A 10,899-nucleotide genomic window follows, 5' to 3' on the forward strand; every position below is an offset into this window, starting at 1 on the left:
CTCCATATATTTTGGGCACCACAGCATTTTTTTCGTTTATGAAGACTAACATTATTCCACCCGTCGGCCTGGATCGCCTAATGGCGGCTCTGCAGGCTGCTTAATCTCTAGTAGCCTCGTTATTCAGTCCCTTTCCCTTGATGTCACACTCAATGATCTCAAATAATTATCGATCTCCCTTTCTCAGCTCTACCTTTGACGTTCACACCTTTCACTCTCCTCATCCAGTAGTCGTCCTCAACCCTCTCCTCATGCCCAGCCATCTTAATCTACTCCCCGTAACCGCAACACTAATATATTCAAGTTCCATCTTACTTCTTAACTCTCCATTCGCAGTCCAAACTCCACAGGTCTACCATTCAAGGATACACTCCACATCTACCGAATAATTCTCATCTCTGCACGTTTCAGCCTTCGAATATTCACCTCTTGCTGCCTAAGTCTCACTACCGTACAGCACTGCACCCCTGACACATGCTGCATACAAGAACTCCATAGCACAGACAGAGAGATCTCTCATTGTCATGAACGGCAACAACTGCCTGAACCTCTTCCAACTACCCCTCACCCTTGCCACCGGGCTACCTTCAGCCCTAACTCTAGTACATGTCATATCCCTCAGATAACAAAGCAACTCCACACACTCAAGTGATTCTACAGCAACAATAATCTTTTCCCTTCTGTCTGCTTCTGTATGTTCTCCTTTCCATCCCGCACACACTTATCAACTTTATTTTGCAGCCTTCCTCTAATCCGTTACATGTCTTATGCACCCACTTTTTTAAGCAAGAGAAAGGGAACTATCGGCCAGAAGCCCACAAGATTGTTTCCTCCAAGAAAAAGCAACAACAAGATAACAGAGAGGCAAATTCATATTTCTTCACTTCAAGATACCTAGACACACTGCATTTGAAAAACTGGAGATCATAGGCAGCAGGAAATGCAGAGAGAGACAATTCTAGATTTGATTTGTTGCATACATGAAGGGCTACGAGAGTTAGTTAAAAAAAAGGGGGTGGAAATTTATTGCTAGACCTGTGCAACGCGCTCACCGCAGTGGTGGAGGGATGCAAGCAGACAGTTCAGAGAAGCAGTGACCCCTGAAGTAGCGATAAAAAGCAGAGAAAGATGCAACAGTGTGGCGATGAGACAGATGTTGAAGGGAGCCAGTAAGAGGAGGAGAGCTAATGAGACAAAAAGCCTTTGACTCCACCTTGTTCAGAAGAGCAGTATGTGGAGAGCCTCCCCACAAATGAAAGTTGTACTCTAAACACGGACGAATAAAACCCATGTATAAAGCCAACAACTGTGCAGGGGTAAAAAAGGCACAGACTCGGCTTAGCACACCTAATCTCTGGGAAGTAGATTTTGCCAGAGATAATATCATCTTTCCAAGATAAATCCCGAGAGAAGGAAACCCTAAGTATGTTTCAAGATGATGCATGATTCAGTTGGCTATTCTTAAAAAATTAGAGGATACTTCTGTAAAAGAATTTCTTGGGTTGAAGGATGTAGAAACTGAAAAATGTGACGCATTAAAAACAACAAGATTACCTTTACTCCAGTCAGAGATATGAGCCAAGTCAGACATTAGGTGTGCCTGTTGAGCTGGGTGCTGCGGGAAGCGAATTGAAAGGTGAAGGATGGAGTCATTAGAGTATGAGTGGATAGGGTTAGATGTACAGCTTAGATGGTCATTTATGAATAGATGGAAGAGAGCTGATGATAGGGCAGAACCCTGAAGAACAACACTATTGATAGCTGTGGGAGAAGAACGGTGGCCGTTTATAAAAGCAGCTATAGAATGATCAGGAAAGAAGCTAGAGATGAAGGCACAGATAGAAAGATAGAAATCATAGGTGGCCAGTTTGGAAATTAAAAATTTGTTCTAGATTCGATCGAAAGCCTTTGAGATGCCAAGTGCAATGACAAAGCTTTCGCCAAAATCCTGAAAGGAGGGTGACCAGGAATTTGAAAGTTAGGTGAGAAGATTGCCAATGCAGCGTCCCTGGAAAGCACCCACACTGACGATCTGAAAGAAGCTGTAATAGGAAAGGTGCTTTAATTTTTCTTTGTTAGGAACAGACTCAAAAACTTTTGAAATACAAGATGTTAAGGCACTTGGCCGAATGGTCACCCTTCTTTGGGACAAGCTGAATGAGACCAAACTTCCAGCAAGAAGAAAAGGTACAAGTTGACAAGCAAAGGCGAAAACGTTTTCCTAGGCAGAGTGTAAGCACAGAAGCACAGTTCTTGAGGACAATTGGAGGGATCCCATCAGGCCCATATGCCTTGTTAGTATTGAGGCCTGTGATGGAGGAAAAAAACATTAAATGAAGAAATTTTAATGTCAGCCGTGAGGAAGTCAGAGGGGGGAAGTGATGGAGGATCAGCACCAGAATCATCTAAGGTGGAATTGGAGGAGAAAGTCTGAATGAAGTCTTCTGCTCTATCGGTAGAAGAAATAGCTACAGAGCCATCAGAATTGAAAAGAGGACTTACTTTCCACACCCTTGTTGCATGCTTTACATGGCTACGCTCCTTCTGCTTCGCCGGTACTGCGACCTGCCCTAGATAACATCAGTTCTGTTTTATCTGCATTTACTCTTAACCAACCCTTCTTGTAACTTAACGGAGGACGGATTAACTCAGTCTGGCCGGGGTATGTGAAGAGCATGTATGAAGAAAAATCCACAGGTATATGTTTACAAGGTTGTGGGCGAAATTAGGATTTCGTGGGCTTGAATGATGTGTAACTGATTTTATAGCCCAATTCACCCAGAACATCGTTATAGGTCTTCCACTTTCCTACCTTTTCCTTAATTTCTGTATCTTATCCCACCCTACTCTTGGATGGAAAAAGATCAGGATGATGATGGTAGTGATGAGGACAGTCTTAGCTTACAACGTTTAGCAGCACCTGAGTCGTAGGTGTTGATTTTGCTGATCTGTGAGGCTAAGTTAAATCATTCGACGATGGCAAGAATAAAACGTGTGTTGACGTGCTAAAAGAAGCAATCTCTCTCTCTCTCTCTCTCTCTCTCTCTCTCTCTCTCTCTCTCTCTCTCTCTCTCTCTCTCTCACACACACACACACACACACACACACACACACACACACACACACACACACATTTTTACTGGGCTTCTCTGAACACAGAGAGATGCAGCCATAGGAGTGTTAGGTAGAGGGGTACAAGGAAGTCTCTATACTGCTCCTTGACGAATCTAATTATGCAAGTCCGTGTGGCTGACTCGGTGAGGCTTCCATTCCCTGTACAGTGTTCCCTTACCCAAGTTAATATCTTTCCATTTATACTTTTAAACAAACAATGTGTTTTACGGTATCTGATGCGCGTAAACTGCTGGACCAAAGAAAACGAACTTTATTTCAATACATGGAAGGGACAATACATTTATATCAAAGTAAAATATTCGTCTTCGCTTTCACTTCCGTGTGTTGATACAATAAACTTTGAGTCCATACTCACTCGAAAATAGTACAGGGTTATCAAACTATTTACTTTCTAGTGACCAACAATAGTTTTTTGTAATATTTATTTTTATTAGCTCTCCCTCTGAATATTCATTTTATATCAAGAAATAATTCTTATTGTGTCTCAGTTTCACCTATGTGTGTTGACTTTGCATCCTTCCAAGCGCTTACGTATGCCATAGATAGAGGATGACTGTGCCCCGTCGTTATTAACTCTTTCACTATACTGGATCAGCACTTCTATATACTATGGTTTTAGTCACGAAAAAGCTAGGAAAAGCAGACCCATAGTGCTGGCTTGTAAACAATAAAAGGATGAAAATCTCCAAAGCAAGGTCAAATAACTAACAGCACACTCGAGAGGGTTTTTGAGTGAGGTATATAATACACTGGAACTTCAGTATACTGTACATGACCTCTCATGCGTACTCATACACGGACAAAAATTGATTGTTATTCCAGCTGACTGGATATTTTGACATCTCTCACTGCCTACCTCCTTACCCGCCAACCTATCTATCTATTTCCTGTCTGCTTACCTTCCTACTCACCTATCTACTTGTCCAACATCCTGTCTACCTACCTCCTTACCTTCCTACCTACATAGCTAATTACCTCTCTGCCTACATATCTATCTCTCTTCCTAGCTACATACCTACCTCTCTGCATATCTACACTGTTACTTACCTCTGTGCATAATCATATCTTTATCTACCTTTCTGCTTGTCTGCCAACCTACATCCTAATCCATCTCCCTATTTACCTTCGTGTCTAACTCTCCTTTCGTTCTTTCTCACACTGTTTTCCTTCATATTCTTGTTATTAATTGTTTTTATTTTATTTTATTGCTTGCTCTGTTTATTTGTTTCTCAATTACTCCACGGCGGTGAGAAAGTTAAGGACGTTAAGTAAAACATACCATTAAGAATGTTCGTGTTGGTATCTTTCCTTACCTGTGCCTGATGGCAGTCGCAGGTGACCATCCAAATGAGCGTAATGCGAATCCCAGGGTGTGAGTCGGAGGACTATTAAAGATACGAAAAAGGGAGAGGATGAAAGTGGATGTGGGAGAGATGGAAGACATGGAGAGGAAATGAAGAGGAGTGGGTGGGAGGAAGGGAAGGAAAAGGGGGGAGGGGCACGAAGGGGAGTGGGTGGGAGTGGGAGAAATGGGAAAGAGGATGGGAAGAGTGACGGAGGGAGGGATGGGGGAAGAAGGAACGAGGAGTGGGTGGAGAGAAGGAAGGGATGGTGAGGGAAGTGGAAAAGTGTGAGGAGTGAAAGAGGAAAGAACGGAGGGATGGATGGACAGAGAAAGGGCTGCTGTGAGTGAATGGGAAGGTGGAGAGGGACAGGAGAGATAGAAAAGAAATATGGAGTGGTTGAAAAAGGGAGGAACAAGCTTTAAATAAATTTGCCGTCGACTGTATGAGTATCATTGAGGCAGAGTATCATTTACTGGTAGGCGCGAATGTTTTCCTACGAAAAGTCAGTGTTATTGTAGAACTGGAAAGAAGACTGAGAGAGAGAGAGAGAGAGAGAGAGAGAGAGAGAGAGAGAGAGAGAGAGAGAGAGAGAGACAGACAGACAGACAGACAGACAGACAGACAGTTTCCAATGCAAAGCAGTAGCAAATGGTAGCTTGGCTTGTTTCCATCACTATGATGTAAGGTGGGATTGGTGTTTGCCTCTCGTCTGCTGTGTTATTCCCACGCAAAGAAGCAGCAATTATCATAGAGCTTGCATTTTTTTCTTTTCAGCAGAGTAAGGCATTTGCTTCCTTATTTTTGGCAATGGCACTTTTAAGTATTCTCATCCACCATGCACATCTCTCTCTCTCTCTCTCTCTCTCTCTCTCTCTCTCTCTCTCTCTCTCTCTCTCTCTCTCTCTCTCTCTCTCTCTCTCTCTCTCTCTCTCTCTCACACACACACACACACTCACACACACACACACACACACACACACACACACACACACACACACACACACACACACACACACACACACACACATACAATATGTATGTGTCTGTATCACATTATCTAGAAAAGAAAATTCTTCTTCCAAAATGATTGTTAAGACCTAGGAATGGCAAAAGTGCACAGATAAGAGATGAAAAAAAGCACAGAAACAAGAGAGCAAGCAGGATGGGATGAAATTTGGAGACCTGTACTCATTACTACACTCCAAACTTTAGCCACAAACTTGTAGCTGATGGAATGTAATAATGGGTATAGGTCTCCAAATCTCCTCCCATCCTGATTGCTCTCTTGTTTCTGTGCTTTTTTTTTTTTTTTTTTCAATACTTATCTGTGGACTTTTGCCACTCCTACTTCTTAACAGTCACATTAGAAGAATTTTTTTTGTTTTCTACTTTATGATCTATTTATGGCGTTATAATTATGCATAAAACAAGTGTTAGATTTGTATTGTTACATGCATAGCATACTGAAAGACTAAAACGAAGGTGCCTTCCCGTGATAAGAAGTGTTTTGGTTCGTTCTTTAACTGTGCGCGATTTGTAGCTAACCAACATTGCGCAAAGTGGCGTACGTATGGGCGACCGCGATAGGATTTTCAGGCCGCAACACGCGAACTGTACTCTGAATGCTTTTCTAAACATGAGAAGAAATATCGACACTTGACAAGCAGCATTCTGGTGTATAGTACGCTCGCATACGCCTTTTCGTTTTGGAATTATGACTGATGAAGTCAGAAAGAAAGAAAAAGGAAAAAGAACAAAATCGATATTTTTTCAGTTCGATTTTCCAATTCCTACAAGGTTTAGCAAGACTACAAGATGTCTTGCACTTAAATAACGAATGTCTTTTAGTTCATAAGCTTAGAACTATGTTTTGCGACAGTTTTCCCACGAATGCTCGTACAAACTATAGGAGAGGACGCCACTGTGAACCTGCGCCATTCCTACTTACATAGTGCTAGCTACTGCACTCCGTGACAAGGTGATAAATCTGTCTAGTTACCTCTCTGTCCACATGGGCTAGCTCTCTCAGTCTCTCTCTCTCTCTCTCTCTCTATGTATGTGAGTGAGGTGGAGGGGGGAAGAGGGAGGGGGAGGCCGCAGATGAGATGGAGGGATGGGGTGAAGAAGTATATGAGAGAGGGGTGTGTGAGTTGGGAGCAGGGCAGTGAAATGGCGGGGGACAGGGCGACGTGGAGGCGATTTGTTTGTGGCCACCCCAAACGGGATTGACCGAAGTGGATACGGTACAGTTTATTATCTCTACCAGCCGCGTTGGTAAAACGATTATTTCTGCAGCTTCTCGTATCTGTCGATCATCTTCCGTGGTCTTCCATGGTGGTCATTCCCTCGGTTTGATGTTCGGGTATCCACTTCATACCCAACGCGTCAGGCATAATGAAACTGTTGTCTTTGATATTCCTAGGGTGTGGTCAATCTCCCTTATAGACTTTCCACTTTCTCGCATGGAAGCAGGACCAGAGTATCTTCCTGCTGGTTTGTAATTTATATTTCTGCTCTGTGCTAGGTTTGTGCTAAAAACTGAGGTCCTAAAATTGTAATACAACTTCAAAATATCATTAATCATAAAATAATACCCATCAAAGACACGACGACTTAGAAGTTAGTCGCATCCCCATTATCCCTGCTTCCCCTTGGAGCACCCTGTGGCACTACGGACTGGTGACACACAGTTCGGGTAAGATCTGGGGTATTTTTTTTTTTTTTTTTTTTTTTATGCGAGGAAGAAGGAACCAAAGGCCATGGCCCGCAGTAACAGTTCCCTCCAAGAGAAAAACAAAATACAATAGAGAGCCAAATTCAAGATCCGATCATTTTGAGATGCCTGGACACACTGCGTTTGAAAGACTGGAGATCATAGGCAGCAGGAAATACAGACAGAGGGAGACAGTTCCAGAGTTGACCTGTTGCATAAATGAAAGACTGGGAGTAACGGTTAACTCTTGCATTAGAGAGTTGGACAGAAAAGGGATGAGAGTTTGCTGCCAGACGGGTGCTACGCGCCCGTCGTAGAGGTGGAGGAATGCAAGCAGACAGTTCAGAGGAGCAGTGACCATTAAAGTAGCGATAGAAAAGAGATAAAGATGCAACAGTGCGGCGAAGAGACAGAGGTTGAAGGGAGTCAGTAAGAGGAGGAGAGTTAATGAGACGAAAAGCCTTTGACTCCACCCTATTGAGAAGAGCTGTATGTGGGGAGCCTCCCCACACATGAGAGTTGTACTCCACACAGGGGCGGATAAAACCTCTGTATAGAGTCAACAATTGTGCAGGGGTAAAGAAAGAGCGGAGTCGGCTTAGCACACCCAATCTCTTAGAAGCAGATTTTACAAGAGATGTAATATGATCTTTCCAAGATAAGTCCCGAGTAAATGAAACCCCAAGCATGTTCAAGGATGATGCAGGATTAAGCTGAATATTATTAAACATTAATGGGTATACCTGTGGAAGATTTTGTCGGGTTGATAGGTGTAAGAACTGAGTCTTAGATGCATTAAAGACAACCATATTATTTTTACCCCAGTCAGCGATACGAGCCAAGTCAGACATTAGGTGTGCCATAGCCTCATCCCTTGTTTCTTGAAGCAACTGTTGAGATGGGCGTTGCGGGAACCGAATGGAAAGGTGAAGGGTGGAGTCATCAGCGTATGAGTGGATAGGATTAGATGTACAGCTTAGAAGATCATTGATGTATAGGTCTGGTCGACGGGGTGAGAGAGAGAGAGAGAGAGAGAGAGAGAGAGAGACTGTCAATAGGAATGGCTTAATGACAGGCAGATAACAGATATAGGTTTAAGATATAAGGAGAGTAGATTCTCCGACCTTACTCCCTGAGCCAAGAAGTGGGGGGTAGAGGAACTGACTGTTTAGAGGGGTAAGGGGAGAGTGAAGGAGGTAGGGGGTTCCAGGAAGGGAATGAAGGGAGGGGAAGATGGGGGTGAATTTCTACCAATGAAAGAATTGACAGAATGGGAAGACAGGATTATGTTTTATGAAGACAGTAGCAGCCAGTAACTTCTTTGCATGATTTACCAATTTTACAAATAGAAAATGCCATTATACAGTTCATGGAAACACTCTGATTTTTGTATCAAATAAATAATTGACGAAGAGTGTGCTCCATCATGTGGCAAGGCATGACAGGAGCAATATGAAGGTGTGTTAGCACCGGCTAGACCAGTCTATGAATCGGAAATCTCTTTATATCATTTGGTTATCATTGCAGCTGAAGTTTATCTATCAACGAAATGAGCTAAGACAATAATGAAAAACATTCATATCTATGGTTATTTTTACTCAGGTCGTCTAATATATGATTCGTAGCTACGTATCAGTTATAAACAGTGATTGGCAACCCAGTCATTCCTCCTCCTAGGCACAATAAATGTGTGAATACGTCACGGGCTGCAGGCGTACCAACTGCCTGACCCAAGCCACTCTCTTATACTGTACCAGGTTCATATGTTGCCAACAGTACATACAGACTGAGGAAAAGAGTTCCTGAACTGACCTGTTGCATAAATGAAGTACTGAGGGTATCGGTTAACTCTTGCATTACAAAATTGGATAGAGAAAGGGTGAGAGTGCAGTGCCAGACGGGTGCTACTCGACCGAAGTCATGGAGGAGGGATGCAAAAAGAGAGCTCTGATGAGCTGTGACCATTGAAGAAGAGACTGAATAGAGATAAAGGTGAGATAAAGATAAAAGTATGCGTTGGAGAGAGAGAGAGAGAGAGAGAGAGAGAGAGAGAGAGGTTTATGTGTTTGTGGAATGAGGATGAGACATGTCAAGAGAGGGACGAAGAGGGTTTGTTGTTATGATGGAAGATGGGTGTGTAAGGGAAAATTAGATTAATATATGAAATATAAAAAAATACTTCAAGAGGAAGAGGAGGAATCAGAATAAGGTACTGTTTAGTTGGGGTCAGCTATATCGACACTGTAATATATACAGATAAAATAAAAGGAAATATCAAGGTATAAAATAGATAATAGTTCTCTTAAAAATACAACAGGCTCTATTAGGTTCCAGTGGCACTAACAATACGACAATAAGGTCCAATTCTAGATTCCATAGGAGGCTTTGTAGCACTGAATTAAGTGCAATGTATTTTTAATATAACACATTAACATTCTCTTATTTGTTATATTTAGGTTTTGAATATTGTTTGCAGCAAGCAACAGATAAATGGATGCTGAGATGTGACAAAATAATCGTTTAGGAAAAAGTATTGCGAAATGTCCAGAGCCACTTAGAATACAACCCTAAAACCAGGTGCCGACTTTGGTGCGTGGCAAAGTAATAATATACAATACCAAGAATATGGGAAAGCCTGAGAATGAGAGAAAAAAAAATGATACACCCCATAGTGTCCCAGACGTAGAGTATTGGTACAGTATATAAAGAAGTGTGTGAAAAAGTGGATTAAAGGGAAGGCGAGGGGAGATAGATGGAGGGTAGGAATGTGAAGGAAAAAGAAGCAAGAGGAGGTGTAAGGTGGAGGGAAAGGATGGAGGAAGGAAGATGACGAGGAAAAAGGAGGAGATTGGAAGAGAACGCGGAGGGGGAAGAGGAAGGGAAATCTTAATGGAGGAAATGGGACAAAGTTGGATGAGAACATGAAATGGAGAGTGGAAAAGGAAAGTGGGAATAAGGAAAAGGAGTGGGCAAACGGTGAAGAGAAAATAAAGGGAATAAGAAGAGAGGGAAAAATGGCAGTAGGAAAACGTATATGGAAAAAAAAAAATAGAACTGGAAGAGGAGAGCAAAGGGAAAGAAAAGGAGGAAGGAAAGGGAGAAAGGAAGGAAAGAAAGGAGAGGAAACAGAGAGAGAAGGCAAAGAAATGGAAGGAGAAGGATGTACCGTTAAGGGAATGAAGAGGAACAAGATAAATCCCTGAGGGGAAAAAAGGAAGTGAGAATTAGGTCAGTCAGCGTGGGGAGTAGGAAGTTGTAAAAGATATTAGGAGATGAAGTGAATTATCCGAGTCATATGATCCACTAGCGTTTCAGAGAGGGTGGCAAAAATATAAGTTTTCATAATTGGCGGAACTCTAGCCAGATAAAATAATGTTAACTAGACAGTGGTCAACAAAGGAGGGACAATCGTATAGGGATATATAGCGAATTATATTGATGGCTTAAGAACTGACAGAGGTAGCTAGAAATACTGTAGCTACAAAAACACATGCATATAATAATGCTTCTTTTCCTAAGAAATCCAGTCTTTAAGAGCAATCTGTGTAAGCATCCGGAAATTTAAATACTCTAGTACTGAATACGGCTCATTTTTTATTTCTCTTGAATGACAACTCAGTATTGAGTTGCAACCTATGTCTCTTTCTTTACGCATTTAAATATATACATATATTTGCTATTAGTGTCATGTTTCATATATATATA

This window comes from Coenobita brevimanus, chromosome 30 (assembly GCF_032717465.1).
Source record: "Coenobita brevimanus isolate Jiangsu-jjx chromosome 30, ASM3271746v2, whole genome shotgun sequence".
Taxonomy (NCBI): domain Eukaryota; kingdom Metazoa; phylum Arthropoda; class Malacostraca; order Decapoda; family Coenobitidae; genus Coenobita; species Coenobita brevimanus.